This window comes from Antechinus flavipes, chromosome 3 (genome assembly GCF_016432865.1).
Source record: "Antechinus flavipes isolate AdamAnt ecotype Samford, QLD, Australia chromosome 3, AdamAnt_v2, whole genome shotgun sequence".
Lineage (NCBI taxonomy): Eukaryota > Metazoa > Chordata > Mammalia > Dasyuromorphia > Dasyuridae > Antechinus > Antechinus flavipes.
Window position 1 is genome coordinate 164,203,060 of NC_067400.1, and position 22,255 is coordinate 164,225,314.

The window sequence follows — 22,255 nt, forward strand, 5'->3', positions numbered from 1 at the left end:
ATGTTTATCCTCCCTGGCACTAATATAGTGAGTTCTTAGGAGCAGAAAGCTACTAGGCTGGGTAAGAAGGAGAAAAATAACCCAGGTCAGAAATACTGAGCAATATAAAAGTTCTGTGCTGATCAGCATTAGGATCAGATCCAGAAGTGGCTTCTGCACTTCCAAATTGGGCAATGGGAGAAATGGGTTTATTTAGTTACTACAGTATGCTAATTAAATTGGAGAAATTAAACTTAAATTAAACTATTGAAACCCACAGTAACATCAAAGAATGATCAGGGTGGTGGTGGGGTGATGATAGTGGAGATTATCTCCAAAAGAATGTAACAATGTAAGCTCTTTAGGAGCAGTGACTAGGTTTTGTAGTCAGAGCTGGTGGCCTGAGATATGAAAAGAATCTTTTATTCTTTGCCCGGCAGCTTTCCACTGTTATCTTCATCTTCTAAAATGGAAATTAGGAGAATGGTTGAATAAATTATGGTATATGAATGTTATATAATACTATTATTCTGTAAAAAATGGCCAATAGGATGATTTCAGAGAGATTTGGAGAGACCTACATAAACTGATTCTGAATGAAATCAACAGAACCAAGAGATCATTATATATGGCAACAAGATTATACAATGATCAATTCTGATGGCATGGTTCTCTTCAACAGTGAGATGATTCAAACCAGTTAAATAATTTCAATTATAAATTAGCACTTATAAAAGTGAAAGTCTCCATCCTTAGGAAATTTACATCTTAAATGGAGAAATAACAAATATATCTATTTTTGATGAAGGGAAAAAAAAGTATTTTCTTCTTCTATCTCTTCTCTTGTTAAAAAAAAAAAAGGAAGGAAAGCATCACTTTATAACAAATACAAATAATAAAAAAACTTCTTATGTTAGTAGTGGCCAAAAATATATTTTTCAATCTGCATTCTAAGTTCACCTCCTCTGTTAGAAGGTAGAAAACTAGTCCCATTATAGATATTGATCATGTTATGGATCAGAGTCCTTAAGTTCATCAAAGTTGGTACATAATAATATACCCTGGAAAGCTAGGGACAAAGAACAAAAAACTATTTTCAAATCTCAAGCCACCACAACTGATTATAAAACCCAGTCCCTGCCCCTAAGGAGCTTACATTCTTTTGGAATAGCCTCCACCCTCAACCAACCTCCACTCTCAACCATCCTTTGGGTTTCAATTTAATTTAAGTTTCCATTTCTCTGATTTAATTTTTATATTATGGAAACTTAATAAATCCATTTCTCACACGTTTGAGTAAGTTTTTGAGCTAACAAAATGGGAAATAGATAGAAAAAGGAACATTGTAATGATAATAACAAAATCTTATAGAAATTTAGACAAAATAAATCATTCACAACAAAAAATGATGTGGAATGGTGTAATTGACTGAACTCTGATTTACACAGATCTAGATTAAATTTAATATTGGATACTTAATGTTACAGTTATTGCAAGTTATGTAATCTCTCTAGTTCTCAGTTTCTTCAGTTGTAAAATGAAAACTAGATGTCCTCTAAAATGTCTTCATGATCTAAATTTATGATGCTATGAAAAGAATTGAGAAACAATTTTAGCCATCACTTGATCTCCTTGAAAAATGAGGGAATGTAATAGCTAAGAGAAACATCAACTTAAAATATAAGCTATTCTATAAAATTTTATGGAAAAGAATAAAGTATTATTATAGAGTATAGTATTTATGGAAAATGATTCTGTACTTTTTAAATCAAATATTATTTTACTTTGCGATTCTCTGCATTCTCTTCCTCCACTGATTTCTCTTACTAAGAAAACAAGAAAAATAAACAAATTATGCATGCAAGTATGTATATATGTATATAGGAATGTGTATATACCCACATGTATGTATGTATGAATGAATTCTATCACCTCTTTGTAATCAATAGCTAGTTTTGCCATAGATTCATCAGAAGCTTGGATGGTCATTGTATTGATCATAATTCTTACAACTTCAATGTTGTTTTGTTTTTATAGTGTTTTTATATTTAAAAAAAAATCTACTGGTCCTAGTCATTTCATTATCCATCCATTTATAAAATTCTTAAAAATTATTCATTTTGTAATATTGATTTTATTGTATGAATACATACATATACATACATATCTACACATACACACATACACACGTATATATATTGTATGCATCCATTGAGAGCATTTTTTTACTCAATTATATATATTTGCTATAAGAAATTTGTTTTCCCTTTCCATTTGAGTGAGAGAGGAGGGAATAAATATTTAAACCTTTTTAAAACATATAAGTGTTAGTGGGATCCTAAATTGTGAAATGTTGCATGAACTTTTAGATAAGGTCTCTGTATCTCTGTATTATTAACTTTGTTATAAGGGACTTCTTTTGTAGTGGAAATAATATGTATTTGTAACCTAGAAAGAAAACATATCAAAAAAATCTTTTTTTTTTAATCAGAGTTCTTAATTTGGAGTTCACAACTGTGAATAGATTTCAGAGGGGTCCATAAATTTAGATGGAAACCCTCTCACACACACTACATTTTCATTTTTGTAGAGAGCCAGGAGATAAGACTGCATTCCAGGTTTTGAGTCTTACAATAACTTGGCTCACCAAAACTCCCTTATTGAAATAGCAGAGACTGCTTCTCAATATAATAAATTAATAATCTAGCAACTGAAGTAAACTGCAAACACTACTCTTTGGAATAAAAGCTAAACCTTGGAATTTAGCACAGGAAAGAATATCCACAAGGAGACTAATGGTATTCAGGAGAAAGGTACCTGAAATAATGGTATAATAAACTTTACTCTGATGCTGAATCTCAATTACTTACATCTCTGTCTAAGTAACCAAGATCCAGGGCTTAAGAGGTTTAATCATTTACATCATAGCAGAATTTTATTAGCCTATGGGAATTTTTAAAAAGTGTACTTTGTATCAAACCTATGAGCATTTGAAGTATACATGCATATATATATATATATGTGTGTGTGTGTGTGTGTGTGTGTGTGTGTGTGTGTGTGTGTGTGTGTCCCTGGTCAATAAACTTCGAAGAGTTCATAAATAGGACTTCTCCTCCTGGCCTTGGTATGTTACATCCTTCATCTCTCTACAGGAGATGGACTCCAACACATTTTCAGTAATTTTTAACTGAAATTTAACTTTTAATTCTGACTTAAACAAACAAACAAAAAAAACACTTTTTTTCCCCCTAAGAGGTCCATAGGCTATATCAGACTGCCTAAGAAGACCATGATATAAAAAGGTTATGAAGCTTTGATTAAAGAAAAAAAGTTAATAAATTTCTCATGAATGTTTGATCAAAATAGACAGACAATGGACAGAACAATGGTTAGAGCAAGGAGTATTTGAATCATTGCCTGTATGCTCTATTTGTATTCATATGACATTGATAAAATTTGACAAAGATACCAAGAACTTTTGGTAGATCCTGGTGATTGAATATTGTAGATTTGTGGATAAAAATTGCCCTGAATAGGCAAAAATGGATGTGAATACCTACATCAGTGAGATTATAAAATTTATGAAATATTTAGAGAGCCAATTTTGTTACATTTGAACAGGATAAATTTATTTATATTTTTGTTCAAAATTAGATTGTGAGATTGTCTGACTAAACAAAATAGTTTCAGAGTCTGGAATAATTTATAGCACATTAAGGAGGCCTTGACATACCACAGATATTTTATAAAGAAGTTGTAAACAGCATGTTACTGAAAAGAGCATTATTCTTGGAATACAGATGGCTGTATTTTAGTCTTGGGTCCATTCTTAATTGCCTTTTGACCTTGGAAAGAACTCAGTTTTTTCTTCTGTAAAATAAAGTTGTAGAACTATATGATTTCTAAAATCTTCTCTTTTCTCTCTCTATAAATGTCTGTAATTTATGTAGCCAAGACATACTAATTTAAAATGGTCAAAACTTAGTTTTATGAGTAGGAAAAATGGGGTTAGACACTACCCCTTAATGGTTGATGCCTAAGTCTACTCGGGCTTCATTTTGTTTGTTTTTTATTTTGTTTGCTTGTTTTTGTTTTTGTTTTTGTTTTTGTTTTTTGGCTTCCATTTTAATCTGTCTTATAATGTATGGGGAATTGTCAATTGTCAGCTATGGGAGGTAACAAGAATCAGTTCAAATAAAACTGAATAGGAAACCTAGAGTGTTATCTAGGCACTGACATTCAATGCCCATAGGGCATATCATTTTACCTTTCTAGCTTTATTTTTCTCTATTTGTAAAATGAAAGGTTCTTCAGTGTGCCAATTTTTTTCCCCACATTTTAAAATAATATTTTATTTCCCCCAGTTACATGCAAAGACAATTTTTAACATTTACTTAAAAAATGGATTCCAAATTTTCTCTTACCTTCATCATGACTACTACCATCCTGCTAAAATGGTAAATAATTTGATATGGGTTACACTAGCTCAATCATGAAAAGCATATTTACCATATTAGTCATGTTGTGAAAGAAGAAAAATCGGAAAAAAAAAAAAGAAAAAATACAAAAACGAAAAATAATATGCTTTGATTTGTATTCAGACTTCTTCAGTTCTTTCTTTGGAAATGGATAGCGTTTTTCATCATGAGTCCTTTGGAATTGTCTTGAATCATTGTATTTGCTGAGAATAGCTAAGTCATTAACAAAGAATCATCACACAGTATAAAGGCTACTATGTATATTGCTCTCTTGGTTCTGTTCATTTCAATTTGCATGGCTTTCCAGAATTTTCTGAAATCATCTGCTCATCATTTCTTATACCTCAGCAATATTTCATTACAATGATATGCCACAACTATTTTTTTTAGCTATTTTCCAAATGATAAGCATCTCTAGTTGTTTTAATTTACATTTCTCCAATCAATAATGATTTAGAGCATTTTATTCATATCACTATAGATAGTCTTATTCTTCATAATATAACTGCCTGCTCCTTTGACCATATATCAGTAAAGGAATGATTTGTATTCTTATATAGTTGAATCTGTTCTCTCTATATTTAAGAAATTAGCCCATTATCAGAAATACTTGCTGTAAAAACGTTGTTTCCCAGCTTTCGGCTTTCATTCTAATCTTGGTTGCATTCATTTTGTTTGTGCAATTTTAAAAAACATTTCATATAATCAAAATTATTCACTTTATATCTAATAATGCTCTGTCTTGTTTGATCATAAATTCTTCCTTTCACAATAAATCTGACAGTTAAACAATTTTTTTTCTTTCCTATATTGTTTATGATATTGCCTTTATGTTTAAATCATGTACCCATTAGGTTTATGATGTGAGATCTTGGTCCATAACTGTAATGCTGGAGAAACTGAGGCAAGATAGAGATTAGAGAGCATTTAATATTTTATTTGAAAGGGAGAGATTTACTGGGACCAAATGGATCCATGGTTTGGTTCCAGGGCTGAATGAGACTATCGTCTCCAAGAATCCAGCAAACAATGTAGGGTGTAGATATTCTTTATAGGGTGACAGAAACAATGACATAATGGGGAGCAGCGCTGGAGATGTGGATGACATGATGAGGAGGCACTAGAGATGGGAAAGTTATCTGATATTCTAATGGGGTAAAGTATCTGATATTCTAATAGATTAGAATGGGGAGCAGCACCTGATATTCTAAAATATAAGATCTTTTATACTTATCAAATATTCTGAGAATTAAGAGGGAGGAGTGGTTTTGCAGGATTGAGCAGAACAATTAGAAACCAAGGCAGGACAATTGAGGGAAACTGCGTCAGGATAATAAAAGAGAACTGGGCACAACATAACTAGTTTTTACTATATTATTTTCCAATTTCCCCAGCAGATTTTGTCAATAGTGAGTTCTTGTCCTAAAAGCTAGGGTCTTTGGGTGTCTCAAACACTGTATCACTATGCTTATTTCCTACTGAGTCTAGTGTACTTAATTTATTTTACTGATATACCACTCTATTTCCACTATTATATTGTTAATTCCTTAAAGTCAGAGACTAACTTTCATTTTCTGTTTGGTATTCCCAATGCATAATCCAGTGGTTGGCACATAAATGGTTCCAGCCTTTTAAAATGCAATATAAGATAGTTTTGGTGCTTACCATTTTATAATACAGTTTGAGATTTGATATGACCAGGCCACTTTTCTTCACATTTGTTTTCATTCATTTCTTTGAGCCTTTTTTGTTTTTTTGTTTTTCCAGATGAATTTGTTATGATTTTGTAGCTCTACAAAATTATTTTTGGTAGTTTTGTGTGGAAGTAAATAAGCAAATTAAGTCTTTATTATATTGACTCAGATTTGAAATTTCTAATGGAAGATTTTGATAAGGAACTCGAGTAGAAGAAAAATCACATCTTTTAGGAAAAATATATATATGAAAAGCAGAATATTTCAATATATCATTCATCTATCAAATGATCTAAATACATGCTATAAGTTAATATCAAGGAAAGATAATAGAACTTAATTCAATCCAATAAGCATTTATTAAGCATCTTTTATGTGCCAGCTACTGAATTATGCATTGGGGATACCAAATAGAAAAAGAAAGTCAGTTTCTGACTTTAAGAAATTTAAAATATAATGTGGAAGAAAATGCACAAAAGGAAGTTTAATAGTTTAGAAAGGGAAGGCAGTACTCAGTTTAGGGATATTGTGATGGGGAGTCTAATCAAAGGAGAACAACTGATAAGAAATGCTTCATTTGTGAGCCGTTTATGTCTTCTTTAAATGGAAGATTTAGGAGAAAAAAAATTGCTCTATTCTCTATCCCTCCAAATAAAGCAGATTAGGGGGAACTACTAAAGGTACTAAGTAAAAAGACTTGAGTCTACAAATAGATACAATCTCTGGGGTGATGTATTTCCTTATGATTAGTTTTTCCTGAGAGCATGAGCATACTAGAATCCAATCAAAAAAGTATAGGTGGTGGGAAATAGCAGACCTTATTTAATTTATTTGTTTTAGTCTGTTTTTAAGAATTCATGATATAATTGGTTTAAACCGACACTTCCCAACAAACCCCCAAATAAACATCACTGCCCTTCAAATCATACAATACATTTTCTGCAAAATTGGTTTATAGATTATGAATAGAAATAGAGGATGTAAACTTTTTTTTTTAATTTTATTTTATTTAATAATAACTTTGTATTGACAGAATCCATGCCAGGATAATTTTTACACGACATTATCCCTTGCAATCACTTATGTTTCGTTTTTTCCCCTCCCTCCCTTCTCCCCCCCCCCCCCAGGATGGCAAGCAGTCCTATATATGTTAAATATGTTGCAGTATATCCTAGATACAATACATATTTGCAGAACCGAACAGTTCTCTTGTTGCACAGGGAGAATTGGATTCAGAAGGTAAAAATAACTCGGGAAGAAAATCAAAAATGCAAATAGTTCACATTCATTTCCCAGTATTCCTTCTTTGGATGTAGCTGTTTCTGTCCATCATTTCTCCAATGAAACTCAGTTAAGTCTCTTTGTCAGAGAAATCCACTTCCATCAGAATACATCCTCATACAATATCGTTGTCGAAGTGTATAATGATCTCCTGGTTCTGCTCATCTCACTTAGCATCAGTCCATGTAGGTCTCTCCAAGCCTCTCTGTATTCATCCTGCTGGTCGTTCCTTACAGAGCAATAATATTCCATAACATTCATATACCACAATTTACCCAGCCATTCTCCAATTGATGGGCATCCATTCATTTTCCAGTTTCTAGCCACTACAAACAGGGCTGCTACAAACATTTTGGCACATACAGGTCCCCTTCCCTTTTTTAGTATCTCTTTGGGGTATAAGCCCAATAGAAACACTGCTGGATCAAAGGGTATGCACAGTTTGATAACTTTTTGGGCATAATTCCAGATTGCTCTCCAGAATGGCTGGATTCGTTCACAACTCCACCAACAATGCATCAGTGTCCCCGTTTTCCCACATCCCCTCCAACATTCATCATTATTTTTTCCTGTCATCTTAGCCAATCTGACAGGTGTGTAGTGATATCTCAGAGTTGTCTTAATTTGCATTTCTCTGATCAATAGTGATTTGGAACACTCTTTCATGTGAGTGGTAATAGTTTCAATTTCTTCATCTGAAAATTGTCTGTTCATAGAGGATGTAAACTTTAATGTTCATTCTATACTAACAACTATTGACAGTTATATTTATATAAAGTTTGATTTGCTTTCAATATTGACTTTTTATTGTTGAAGTCATTGTGTATATTGTCCTTTGGAGTATACTTTCCTTCTTTATATAAGTCTTCCCATGTGAATCTGATATCTTTAAATTAGATATTCCTTGTGATATGGTATGATTTAATTAAACATTCTTATAACATAGTTTGTTCAGCCATTTCCCAATTGGCCAGCAGATATTTTGTTTGTTTGTTTGTTCCCCACAACAAATAATGTTTCTATTAATGTTTGGCCTAGGAAGAGATGTCAGAGACAACACTACCAGTAGAGAAAGGAAACATTACCCAGCGGGAAAAGCATGAGAATATCACCTAAGGATACTGGCAATCCTCTGGCAACTAGTTGGCTAGATCATATGTAACTTGACCACATTTTCTTATCACATTTGTACTCTGGTCATTATGTGTCTGCCATTAATAGTTCTCGTTATTACAAATTGTCCTCATGAATTCCTCAACTGAGGTTTTTATAACTTGTAAGAGGATTGTTGGAATAAGGGAAAGGGCTGAGTGGTAAAAAGGCAATCAATAAGGTCAGAGCAATTGAACCAGATATGATACCACTTTGGGGAATTGGGGAGGTGGAGAACTTACAGAACTTGTTATGCTTTGCCTGTGGATAAGAGGTTCAGAGGTTCCAGGTCAAGGTATATTCTGACATAGTATCATGGATTTAATTTTGGCCTTTAAAGATGCTTTGAAAAATAAATACATTGAGTGCAGAAGTGATAATAAAATTTGGTGTCAGATTTATAGGAATTCTCCATTTTCCAATTTACTAATAGCTCTGGTTGGCAGGAGTTGGCAAGAATAGAAATCAAAGAAAATGAGAAATGATTGAAGTGAAATATTTCCTTATGTGAAATATTTTGTTGCTGTTATTTTAATTGCTAGCAACAATTATGCCTCTGGAATATATATGTATATATTACTTTTCAAAATGAAGATTAAAATGATGTAATCAAAACCACATCATATTTCTTCAACAACTTTTAAAGGTAGGCTTGGGATTGAACTAGAATTCTTTTGACATAAACCCAAATCACTCTAGCTCTCATTGATTGTCCAACCACAGATCCCAGTACAAGCTTCATTTGGTCACTGTTTGGTCCCTGATAGCTCAGAGTAAGTGTAATAGCAATTGTTTCTGTTTTGGCTAGAAACCCAGAGAAATGCTCTCCTAGATTTTTTTTTTTTTTTTTGGCTGAGGTAAAAAAGATTATTCTCTGCCTTTTTTTTCCTAGCCTTAATCATTGAATGGGCATTGCCTCAGACAAATTGAGTTTTGGAAAGTTGGCAGAAAATGACTCTCCATATGTCAGTATTACATTACTAATTAGATACTTGAAAAGTAGAGTAGAAAAATATCAAAGACCATAAGAATTCTAGAAAAGAAGTATTCCTAGCTGAGGGAATCATTACATTTTGGGAGAAGATGAAGACTTATATGGAATCCGGGCTAGTTCCTTGGAGGGCCTTGGGGTCAGCCAGAGTCAGGATGAATTAAAGAACTTGGTCTTTAAGGGGAGAAGTGAAGGAGACAGACAAACTGCCATAAGGCTCCCGCATTCTCCTGTCCAAAGTCACCAACTTTTCTCCTCTGGTTCTGAGGCAAACCGAATCTGGCTTCTTTCACCCCACCCTCTAATCCTTGCCTATGCTTATCTTAAGACCAAACATTGAGTAAGCACCAAACAGTGAGAAGAGCCATTTATCCAAAACATATGCTAATAGAGTCGTTTCATATCAAATAGGTAATTAGCCTTAAGTGCTCTGTTGTCTGATTCAAGTATACCTTTTTTTGAGTTTCAACCCTTTACAGACTTATTTCTGAAGAATGTATTAAATTTCAACAGGCAGAAAAGGAGGAGTGAAAAAATTATAAATTATGGAGTGACATGAATGAAGGAATGGGGAAAGCTGGTTTGGCTGTAATAAAAATATTTTAAGGCTTCATTGGCATCAGGTGGTTAAGTTCTCTAACATTTTTCAGAACTAAAAATATAGCCTAAATTGTAGAATGAGTGACAGTATTGCTTAGTTATCATAGTACTAGACTTAAAGCCAAAAGACTTAAAGCCTTTGTATCCTTTCTTGTGTGACCATGTATAAATCAATGAATTTTATCCTAGGTTTCCTCATATATAACATGAAGATTATGTCTTCATATCCTTAGTTTCTTAAGTTTTAAAACAAAACCAAATAAACCTGAACTTCTACTTTAATCCATATAGGTTTCTCTTCATGAGAAACTTCTTCTATAAAATACATCTCCATCATCTCTGAAATTTATAGTCTGAGAGTTGCTGGGGGCCCTGAGAGGTTGAGCAACTTACCCAGGCTCATATAGCAAGAATGAGTTGGTGGGAAATTTGAAGTTTTCCTGGCTCTGAAGTAGATTTTCTATCTGTTAGATGAAGGATATTAAGCATGTTGCCTTTAGAAGGCATAGAGGTCAACATATCTGAGGGTATCCTGAACTAGATGTAAATGTAATTGAGAACTATTGAACAAAATGAAAACAATTAAACATAGTCACAATTACATTTTAAAACTAAGTCAACATTCAGCTATGTAAATTGTTAGGTACAATTTAATGGCCCATTTCTATTTTAGTTTACTTTCACTACACTGGACTAACTTGCCTTTCTTCTTGCAAATAATGGATGCTTAATACCAGCTTGTTATTGAATTGAATTGAATTGAAAATGCTTTATAAATCTTTAAGCATCAGCTCTTATTGTTATATGCAAACTAATCATCACTAGAAGAACCAGATGTGTAATATGTTACTACAATTAGGTGAGTTTCATAAATATTAATTATTATAACATTTCTAAGTGCTTATTACTATGCATCTAAGCATTCCAAACAAGTACCAATTAGTTATCATACAAGAAAGACACAAATATTTGCTTGGTAGTATCAAGAGAATATTGATGACAATGGATCATAAGTGTAGACTGAGGAAATGATTCTATCTCACAAGTTTTGGGTCTCTAAATTCTAAATTCTTTATCTTTACTAACTCTATGATTCAATTTTATTTAACATAATTAGTTGAATTGAATTAGTAAGGTCCACTGATTCAGATATAGATAGATAATAGATGTGCATGCATGTGTTCATATCATATAGCAGCACATCCCCCCCCCAAAAAAAAAAAAAAAACATACTTATGGGTAAATGAAATGAGAGAGCCACCATATGGACCAAACCACAAGAGATCATTAAACAGTTCCTGTTAAAATTCTGGACAACAATTAACAGACAAGCAGCAGGATATCCCAACTGTTGACCCCTAAAGGGTGGCTAATCAACAACATATGTGTTTATTTATTCTAGAATATCCTTTTAATTAACACCTCTGAGGTGTATACTTCTCTTTGAATTTCATTATAGTACATTGGGAAAATATTTAATAGATGTGGCAAAACTCTAACTAAAAAATATCTACTTTCATGTTACAGAGAATAACTTTGAGAAAATTCAGTGTGAGAAAAGTCAATGGCTTTCACTGATACTGTAGGCTAATTTGGGGAAAGCTATGCAATTTGCCTTTAAGTACTAGGAAGAGTTTGAATGAGGACTTGAAGAAGCAGAAACTCTATTTTGTCAGTCAATAAGTATGTATTAAATGCCTACTCTGTTTTAGACACTGCTAAACACTAAGAATGTGAAGAAAGATAAAAGACAGTCTCTCTCTTCAAGGAATTCAGAGTCAAATTGAGGAGAAAATATGCATACAACTGTAACAATTATAAAAACCCAATATATACACCATAATTTGAATATGATCAATAAAGGGACAGCAGTAAAATTATGAAAAATTGGAAAAGGCTTTCTGAAGACAGTAGAATCTTAGTGGGTGCTTGGAACAAACTAGGGAAGGCCAAAGGCAGTGATGAGAAGGGAGAACATTCCAGGCTCTGGGTATAACCAATAAAAATATCCAGAATTGATAGATGGAATTTCTTGTTTGAAGAACAGTAAGGAATCCAGTGTCACTGTAATGTAGTGACCAAATGTTGGGGTCTAGTCATGTGAAGAATCATGGTCATGGAAAGGGGCTTTTGAGGGACCTTGGTCCTTAATGAAGTGAACTGTGAAAGCTGTCTCACAAGATGGAGACAGTATTCTAAAGACTGAGTGAAGGTCACCTGTGTCCCAGAGTCATGTTTCTTCTGTCAGAAATCATGTGGTTTACAAGGAGTGTTTACAAGGACCTTTTCTTTGTAAGACTAAGTTAGGGCCACATTGACACTGAAACTCCCATATGAGGTAATTTAGTAATCCTAAAGATGTGGTTGGGTTGAAAGTTTTTTCCTCATTTTGACTAATGGCTAATCAAGGCAAAGATCTAGCCTATAGGGAGTGTTAGTCTGGGTCCCTATATAATATAATTCTTGTCTGTTAACTGGGCTTGCCTCTCCTTGCCTAACTGCTTGAGGGATGGGAGATGCCCTTCTTGCAAGGTTGTAATAAAAAATTTCTTTCTGCCTTTGCCTTGAGAAATCTCCTTAATTTATTTGAGCCAATAGTCTTGTCCCACACAATCCTAATACAAAATCTTTCAGGAACAAAGTGCTTTTCAGAAGGACTACTTTATTATCAATAAATTAATTTTTGTTACTTGGCATCAAGATAGTATAGTGGGTAGAGATAGACATGTAATCAAGAAGACCTAAATCCAAATTTTCCTTAACATATTAAAGTTGTGATATGACTCTGGGTCAGTCATTTAAACTCTGTATGCCTTAATTTCTTCATCTATAAAATGGGGATAATAATAATAGAACCTTCTTTTACAAGGTTGCTATTAAGTTAAATGAAATAATATTAGTAAACCTTAAACATTTCTAAACCTTAAAGCCACATATCAATACTAGTTGTCATTATTGTTGAGGAACCATCTAGATGACTGAATGGATAGGGCACTTGGTCTGGAATCAGAAAGACCTGAGTTCAAAACTGGTCTTAGATACTTATTAGCTATATGACCCTGGGAAAGCCATTTCACTTCCGTTACTTTGATCCACTGGAGAAGGAAATGACAAAGTATTCCAGCATCTTTGCCAAGAAAAACCTCAGAGAGGGTCACAAAAAGTTGGATATGATAGCAATGACTGAACAGTAAAATTATCATCATTAGTATTAATATACTAATAATAACAAAACAATAGAAAATCTAATATTGGTATTTGATTAATAATACCCATTGGTCTAATGATTCTGACCAAAAGAAACTTAGCTGAAAAAAAGCAGAGGTGTCCCATTCCATTCAGAGCTTTCTTGTCATCCTGATCTATATATGGTCATTGGACCCATTAGTTCTGGAGGAGAAAATGAGGCTGATAATTTTGCACAGCCCTCACTAACTCAAATCTGATTCACTTGCATATCATGGCTTCACTTCCCTGATGTCATGATTGTCTTTGAGAAGAATAAACAAGCACATTCCTTACTATTTTGCAACAAATAGATGGTTCAGGTCTAAATCTCATGCTACCCATTCCAGGTTCTTTCTATCAATTATTTAAACAGTTGGTTCACTGCTTGAGGATAGCCAGACTCAAGATGAATCAATTCTGGTTAGCAACTAAGTTTAGAGCAGATTATTGAAGTGTCTTGATTTTAGATGAAACGTATTTCTTGAAGATGATTCCTTAAAGCTGGTTTTCTTTAAACTGAAAGTATGGTTAAAATGCCAATCATTCTGTTCATATGTGCACCATAATCTTTCTTTGGAAGTCAGTCACTACTGAATATAGAGACCAAGACAATGAGTAGGAAAGTACTGGCAGTCAAATTAATAAGAAAGAAATTGGAAGTGGCACAAAAGTGTGCACTGATTATCTTGTGTTATATATCTTTGGAGAAAATCAGGAAAATGACAAACGTTTGTGATATTTTGAGATAAATCCAAAAGTCTGCTAAATATGTGTTTGACATGGTACGTTTATTAAATTTGTTTTGGCTGGTTGAAAATACAAAATTTGTGAAGCAATAACTAAAATTTAAAATTGTAAAGTAAACTTGGAAATTAAACTTCTATTGTCATTATATCTGAGAACAGTATAGGGAGAAAAATATTTTGTCAAAAATAGGGCAATTTTTGGAGCCAATATCTTGCTCAGTATTTATTGTAACAAATGAACTCACATCCAATTGGAATTTTTAAATGGCAATATATTTCACTAAGATCTAGCTTTCCAGAGATATGTTAACCTCAGAGAACTATGATTTTTACTTTAATGGAGGGTTTTTGTATCTGCTATCATGACAGCATAGCTATTTCCTATTTAGAAAATGCCACACACATATATACATACACAAAATGTATAAAAACTTAAATCAAAATGCATAAAGTGAGAGAATTTACTCCAAAAATTCATATGGACTATTTGTGTCTAAGTTAGGGTAATGGATTCTGAGCTCATACTGGTCTAATCAATCACAGTCACACACATTGTAAATTGACTCTAATATAATGATGTCATTTTGGTGCTTTTCAAAAATAGACAGCAGTCAACTGACAACCAATGCATGTACTATTCCATTTGGTGCTTCCACACTGAAACCTATACTTTTTGATTTAGGAAAAACAATTTACTTCTGGCACCTAAGTATATTACCCTTTAATAAGTGAACTTATTAGTAAGATGAACCACGTCTTGCATTTGATTCTTCACTAACTTAAGTTATGTTATGAATTTTGGGACTTCTTCATCAAGTTATCATAGAACCATTAACCTCTGGCTCTGACTAGACTTACTCTTGACTTTACCTATAGCTGGGACCAAATAAACATCACAGTTTGGTAGAAGTTTGTTTACAAATAATATAGGTTTTTTCCTCCTCTTAAGATATTCTTTAGTAGATAATAATTTGATTTTTTTCCTCTTTACAAAATTTAACTTTTATAAGAGTTAGCTGTCAAATTACATAGTTAGATTCAGTTTTGGGAGAGTATGAATCCCATCTATGACTGACTGTTATTATTGTATGTCCATGGGCAGGTCATTTTATCTCTATGAACCTAAATTTCTTAATTCATGAGGACTTAGCTATGGGAAAAACTACCACAACTACCCCTCCCCTGAGCCCTTTCCCATCCCAACTTGCCCCAGATCCTTAACTGTTCCAAAGTCTTTAGATGAAATACTTATCAACAGTTATATTTATTTTGGAATAATGGCTCTTACCACCTGCCTTGCTATCATTTCCTAAATCCTTTAAGTTATATTATATTTCTTGTCTCATGTCCTACAAAATCCAGAAACAGTCATCTTAATCACTTCTATAACCTAAGGATGTCTGATTTTTGTCATCTTCACCCACTGCTACTAGGTGACATAATGGATAGAAAACTGAGTCTGGATTGAGTTCAAATATGGCTTCTGAAACATATTGACAGGATGATTTTGAGCTCATTTAATCTTTGTTTGCCTCAGGTTTCTTCATCTGTAAAATGGGGATAATTGCACTTCCTTCCCAGAATTGTTATGAGGATCAAATGAGACAACAAGTATTTAGTGTTTAGCATAGTGTCTGGTACATAGTAAGTGCCATGTATTTTTTTTTCTTTTTTCTTTCTTTTTTTATTGATTGAATATATGCAAGGGTAATTTTTCGACATTGTCCCTTGTACTTACTTCTGTTCAAACTTATGCTTTTCCTCCCTTCACCCCACCCCCCTCCTAGATGGCAGGCAGTCTCATACATATTAAACATGTTAAAGTATATCTTAGATACAATATATGTGTACATATCCATACAGTTCTTTTGTTGCACAAGAAAAATCAGATTCAGAAAGGTAAAAATAACCTTGAAAGAAAAACAAAAAATGCAAGAGTAGTCCACATTCATTTCCCAGTGTTCTTTCTCTGGGTTTAACTGGTTCTGTCCATCATTGATCAATTGAAACTGAATTGGATCTTCTCATTGTTGAAGATATCCACTTCCATCAGAATATATCCTCATATAATATTGTGTTGAAGTATGTAATGATCTCCTGCTTCAGCTCATTTCACTTAGCATCAGTTCATGTAACTCTCTACAACCCTCTTTGTATTCATCCTGTTGGTCATTTCTTACAGAACAATAATATTCCATAACATTCATATAGCACAGTTTACCCAACCATTCTCCAATTGATGGGCATCCATTCAATTTCCAGTTTCTAGCCACTGCAAAAAGGGCTACCACATTTTATGCAATATAAATTTAAGCAATGATTTCCTATTATTATTATCTTCATCTGCCTTACAACTGCATTTTCATTTATATATCATCTCCTCCAATTAGAACTTGAGCTCCTTGAGTGTTACTTTGTTTATTCTATTTGTATCTCCAGAATTAGAACAATACTTGACACAGAAAATGAACTTAATAACAATTTTTTCATTAATTCATCCATCTGTAAATCTGGCATAATGATATCCTCCTAACTTCCAGGATTGTTATGAAAATCAAATGAAATAAGATAATATATCTAAAGCATTCATCAATCTTAATGTGCTATATAAATGTTAGCTAATATTACTGGGTTTATTTTTTTCTAATTTGTTCATTGTTATCTAGACTTATAAAGACGTTGATAAGAAAACAGACAAAAGTTGAAATTAAATTTCCTACCAATATTCCTAAAGACTTAAAAAGAAAGTATAGAGTTATCTAACTGAAGGAAGAAATAAACAAACATTTATTAAGCACCTATAAATTAGGCATTTCCTCAAACTATGGCCCACAGGCCAGTGCAGAAGCTGAGGATGTTTATCCCCCTCCCCCAGGGCTATGAAGTGTCTTTATTTAAAGGCCCACAAAACAAAGTTTTGATTTTTATTATAGACCATCCCTCCAACAGTCTGAGGCACAGTGAATGGCCCCCTATTTAAAAAGTTTGAGGACCCTTTTAAGGTAAGCAGTTTAAAAATAGTAAATTATTTGATCCTTATAACAACCCTGAGAGTTGCAAGATTATGTCCATTTTGTAGTTGAGGAAGCTGAGGGACACAAAAGTGATTTATCCAGTATCTGAATCTAGCTTTGAAGTCAGATTTTTCCTGACTATAGGCCCAGAGCTCTATTCAATTTATCACCTTCCTGCCTTTAAAGGATAAAATTCTATAAGGAAAGTGAAATCATAATGACTCTTTAAGTAAACTTCATATTTTGATTATAGTGCAACCTGAGGATAAACAGTTGTGCTTATTTGAGTTATCATTACAATTAGGCAGAATTACATTCTTCATTTTATTTATTTACTAATGAACATAATGGGGAATAAAAAAAGATAAAACTATATCTCATACTAAAGGCACCACAAGATAGACATAGCTATTTACATTGCAGTAGTCAAATTTGTTAGGCTTAAATTACAACTCACACATTTCTTGTATGAAATTCTACAATTTTATAGATGTCATAATACAAATGGTGATTCAGTTATAATTGTAGTAATTTCTGCCATCACCAGAGAATGAGTATGATGATTCCACCAACCATTTAGCTAAGTAGTTAAGTATTAGTAATTGTTTACACCGGTGCTCATCATGAAATCATCCATAGTTCTAAGTCAAAGTTATTTTTCCTGATTTTAAAAATTTTTGCTATTTTCTAGTTTTCTTCAACCTTGAAAAATGGTAACATATGATGTTAAATATTATTTGTATATGTAACATACAGGACCATTGAGAGAAATAACAGAATTTTAAAGGAGCATATATGCTGAATACATACAAGATTAGTGGATAATGGAGATATCAAACTGGGTTATTTAGACCAATTGTTTTTCCTTTAATATTGAACATGTTGCAATCCCCTTACTCTTTTTTTATGAATATTGGGAGAGGGTTAGAGAATGGCAAGAACCAAAAGTTTTAGACCATCTATAAACAGTGTGAAGAACATTCAGCAATAGGTAATCAGGATGATGGCATCTCAAGATCATTCTATATCAGGATTAGTTAAAGGAAATGCATAAGAGTAGACTTAAGGAAGACATGACAGCTGTTCAGTTTGGGGAAATATTTTCATATAGAAGAAGGAATACAACTTCTTCTGCTTGGCAACAGAGACCAGAATTATGGTTTACAGGGCCAAGTTGTAGAAAGGAAGATTCAGGCTCAGTGCAACAAAACAACAACAACAACAAAAAAAAAAAAAAAAAAAAAAAAAAAAAAACAAAAACAAAAACAAACAAACAAAAAAAAACATTACAAATGTGGAATGTCCCATTGCTTAGAGGCAGTAGTTTTTTTTTTTTTCCTCAGTAGAAATCTGGAATTAATGGCTCAATTTCCACATCTTCCACTTATATGGTTTCTTGATCTAGCATGATTCAATTGACTAGATTACATCTGACATCCTTTCCAACTCTGAGATCCTTTGATTTAATGATTCTGTGATTAATTTCAGGCTAGGTGCTATCAACATAAATTCTTCATTATAATATTTAGGTCTCAAAATATAGGAGGAACAAAAGTAGACTAATAAATTTCTCCCCCTACATAAATAAGGTCAAAAGACATAAGGAAGTTGAGGCTAATGCAGACATAAACCTTGAGATATTTTATAGGGTCTCTTTGATATAAAAAATGAATTAGGGGGATTTATTTCTTTTTTCAGCTAAAGACAATAACAATCATTTCATGGGACATTTGGTCAATTTTCCTCTTAATGCCTATGATGAGAACAAAAAAAAAAAAGATTATTCAGAGGATAATGTACATTATATAACAACATCTTCTGCAAGAGATACATAGATAGATAAATTATTTGAAGAAATTGACTTTATCAAGTAAAAAATATATGTTATATGTAATATGTGTACATGTGTATATCCACATACACACATATATATGTATGTATCTATAGATAGATGCAGTAACTTTGCTCTGAAAGTAGGCACAGGTAAGAATAGTTTAAAATTTTTTGAATAATATATTTCAGAATGAAAAATTTGAAAGAATCAAAATCTTTTTGATTACTCAAAAATATTATAGCTAACAGTCACTGATGATTTCTTCAAGAAAAGAGTCAGAAGGATATGAAATTAAGCAGCATCATAAAAACATGAAATCAATTATATATTAACAGAGAGAATAAAACATTACTATCACAGAAATCATAAAAGAATCAGCCATTTCTGTGTAATCAAACCATTGACTAGTTACAGCCAAGATCCAAATTAAAACCAAACAAAAGAAAGCAAGAAACAAAAACACAGCATGAAAGTACAGTAAGACCAAATGTACAAATAATAAACTTTGACATCAAAATTGTTTTCAACAAGTAAATTGTCAAAGAAAATGGTATCCATTTTGAGTACCAACACTTCCCACAGTAGTTTAATCAAAGCAAGAAAAAACTTGTCCAGAAACCATCTTAATTCTGCTTATTAAAAGAGAAAAAAAGGAGGAGGGGATCATGGGATAAACAAGAATATCACCAGTTTAAAATAATAACTCATCTTTTTTAAAAATAGTGTTTTATTTTTCTAAATACATAAAAAGAAAATTTTTAACAGTCACCTTAGTAAAGCCTTGGTTCCAAATTTTTCTTTCTTTCCCTCCTTCCCTACACAACAAGCAATCTGATAAAGTTTAAACTTGTGCAATTCTTTGAAACATATTTCCATATACATCATGCTGTGCAAGAAAAATCAGATTAAAAGAGGAAAAAACATGAGAAAGAAAAAAATACAAGCAAACAAACAATAAGAGCAACAAAAAGATGAAAATACTATGCTTTGATTTACTTGCAATCTTCTTAGTTCTCTATCTGGATTCACTTTCTAACACAAGTCAAGTAGAATTGTGTATTGTTGAAAAGAGCCACTTCATCACAGCTGATCATCACATAAACTTGTTTTTGCATACAATGTTTTCTTGCTACTGCTCATTTCACTTAGCATAAGAATAACTCATTTTTCAAAATATTACAGAAGAGTACAGTAGAAGTTTGTGAGTTTGTGAGAAGATTGTGAGCTCACAATCCATAATATTGGAAGAGGAAATGAGTGTAAAATACTTGCGAAGAAACCCATCTAAGCCAAGCCATTTATCATTGAAAAATAACTTAGAGAATAAATTGGAAGAAGGTCTTTTCCTTTCTTTAGTTCAGTTTGCAAGCCACCCCATGCCATATCGGTTTATTCTTGCCTATGTCTTTTATAAATTCCTAATGGAGGAAGACACATCAATTGAAAATTCTTCTTTTAATGCAATCTTCAGATTGCCCATCTATTACTTCTCACTTTTTACTATATGGCTCATACATCTTTACAATTATATATGTTGTTGATGATACATTTTATGTCACTTCTTGAATTCAAGTCAATATTAGAAATATTCTGCAATCTACTTGTACCTATTAAATATATTTCCATTGCACTGTGGGTCACCTGAAATTCTCATTCCTTTGTTACCATAATTTTCTGTGATTCATAGCCATATAGAATACCTGGAAGAATTTTTATAATTAAAAGGCTTTTGATTTAAGCCTTTTATTGAATTGAATTTAATAATTCACTTTGAATTAGTGAAACTTATGTTACTTGAAGATACTGGGCAGTTTCATGAACATATTCTGTGATTACCGCGTATTTAAAATCAGCTGGAGTCAGGAATTCAGGTTAAGGGGAAAATCTTCAATCTTTATTCTCAGTAGAGGTGAGGGGGGATTGCGATAGCAATATGGGCAGCTGCGACAGGAAGCCAGCTAGCAGAGGGAGATCAGAGATGAAGAGCCGTCATAATGGCAATGTGAGCAGCTGTGTCAAGACGCCAGCCAGCAGTCTCTCCTTCTGCTTCCCTTTCCATTCCCCTGCCTCCACCCACTAAAAATGTCATTTCCTATACAACACATCAGGACTTACACAAAGAGTGGGCAGGGGCCATTCTTTCTCCAAGCATATATATTAATAGAGTATGGTCCAATTACTATTTAGCTTCACGTGCTTGGGACCTCAGTGCATCAACTCAAGCCTCAGCCCATTACATCTCCCGCTTTCTTTTGTTTTAGAACACAGGTGGTCATGCCATAACTGATTCCTCAGGGAGGTCAGAGCCCCCAAGGGGAGGTGATCACACCCTCCCTGATTTCTCAGGAAGGGAGGTGAAAGCACTAAAAAGGAGATAATCACGCCCTCCCTGACATCTCAGGAAGGGAGATAAAAAGCACCAAAGGGAAGTGGGGGTTGCTAGTGGGTTTCTGAGCTGAAGGGTCTTATTATGCACAAAGCTATCAGCATGGGAGGTATTACACAAGCACATAGCAATAACACAGAGGCAATTAGTGATGACTCTCCCCACAGTCAGTGCAGGCTTGATGTGGTGTAACAAACATGAATTGTACACACAAGTAATGGTATAACAAACAATATAAATCAACATGGTATTGTAAAAGATTGCCAGAAGTCCTAGAAGGAGAGTATGTAAACAGCAGTCACACATACACCTCTTCAGTAGCCAAGAGATCATCCAAAACCAATCTATGGTCAATTGCTTCACATATCAGGGAATCCAATGATTCCCCCCCCCCCAAGTTTTTGAAGTCCTGCAAAAGTCTTTTTATGTGTTAGGGAATCCAATGATTCCAGCAGGTTTTGAAGTCCTATAATAGTCTTATCACTTCTCAGAAAATTCAATGATTCCCAAGGGCTTTCAAGTCCTATAACAATCTTATGTCGCAGAAAATCCAATGATTCCTGAGGGTTTTCAAGTCCTACAGCATGTGGTATTTTTGTTCTCAACACAGGAAGTGCAGTTAGTGTGTACTTCACAATATTTCAACTTGATCTATTTCTTCCATTAAATTTGGAGCCCAGTTCATTGCCAAACTCGAATGCTAGTTCAAGACATATATATATATATAATGAACAAACTCAATAGGATGACAAAAAATAAAAACAACAAAAATATCCAAAACATCAACAAAAACAAAAACAAAAAAATGTATGTTATAAACCAGGCAGTATAGTTCTCCCACTTTGTTCAGTGTAGCTGAAAAAAAAAAAAAA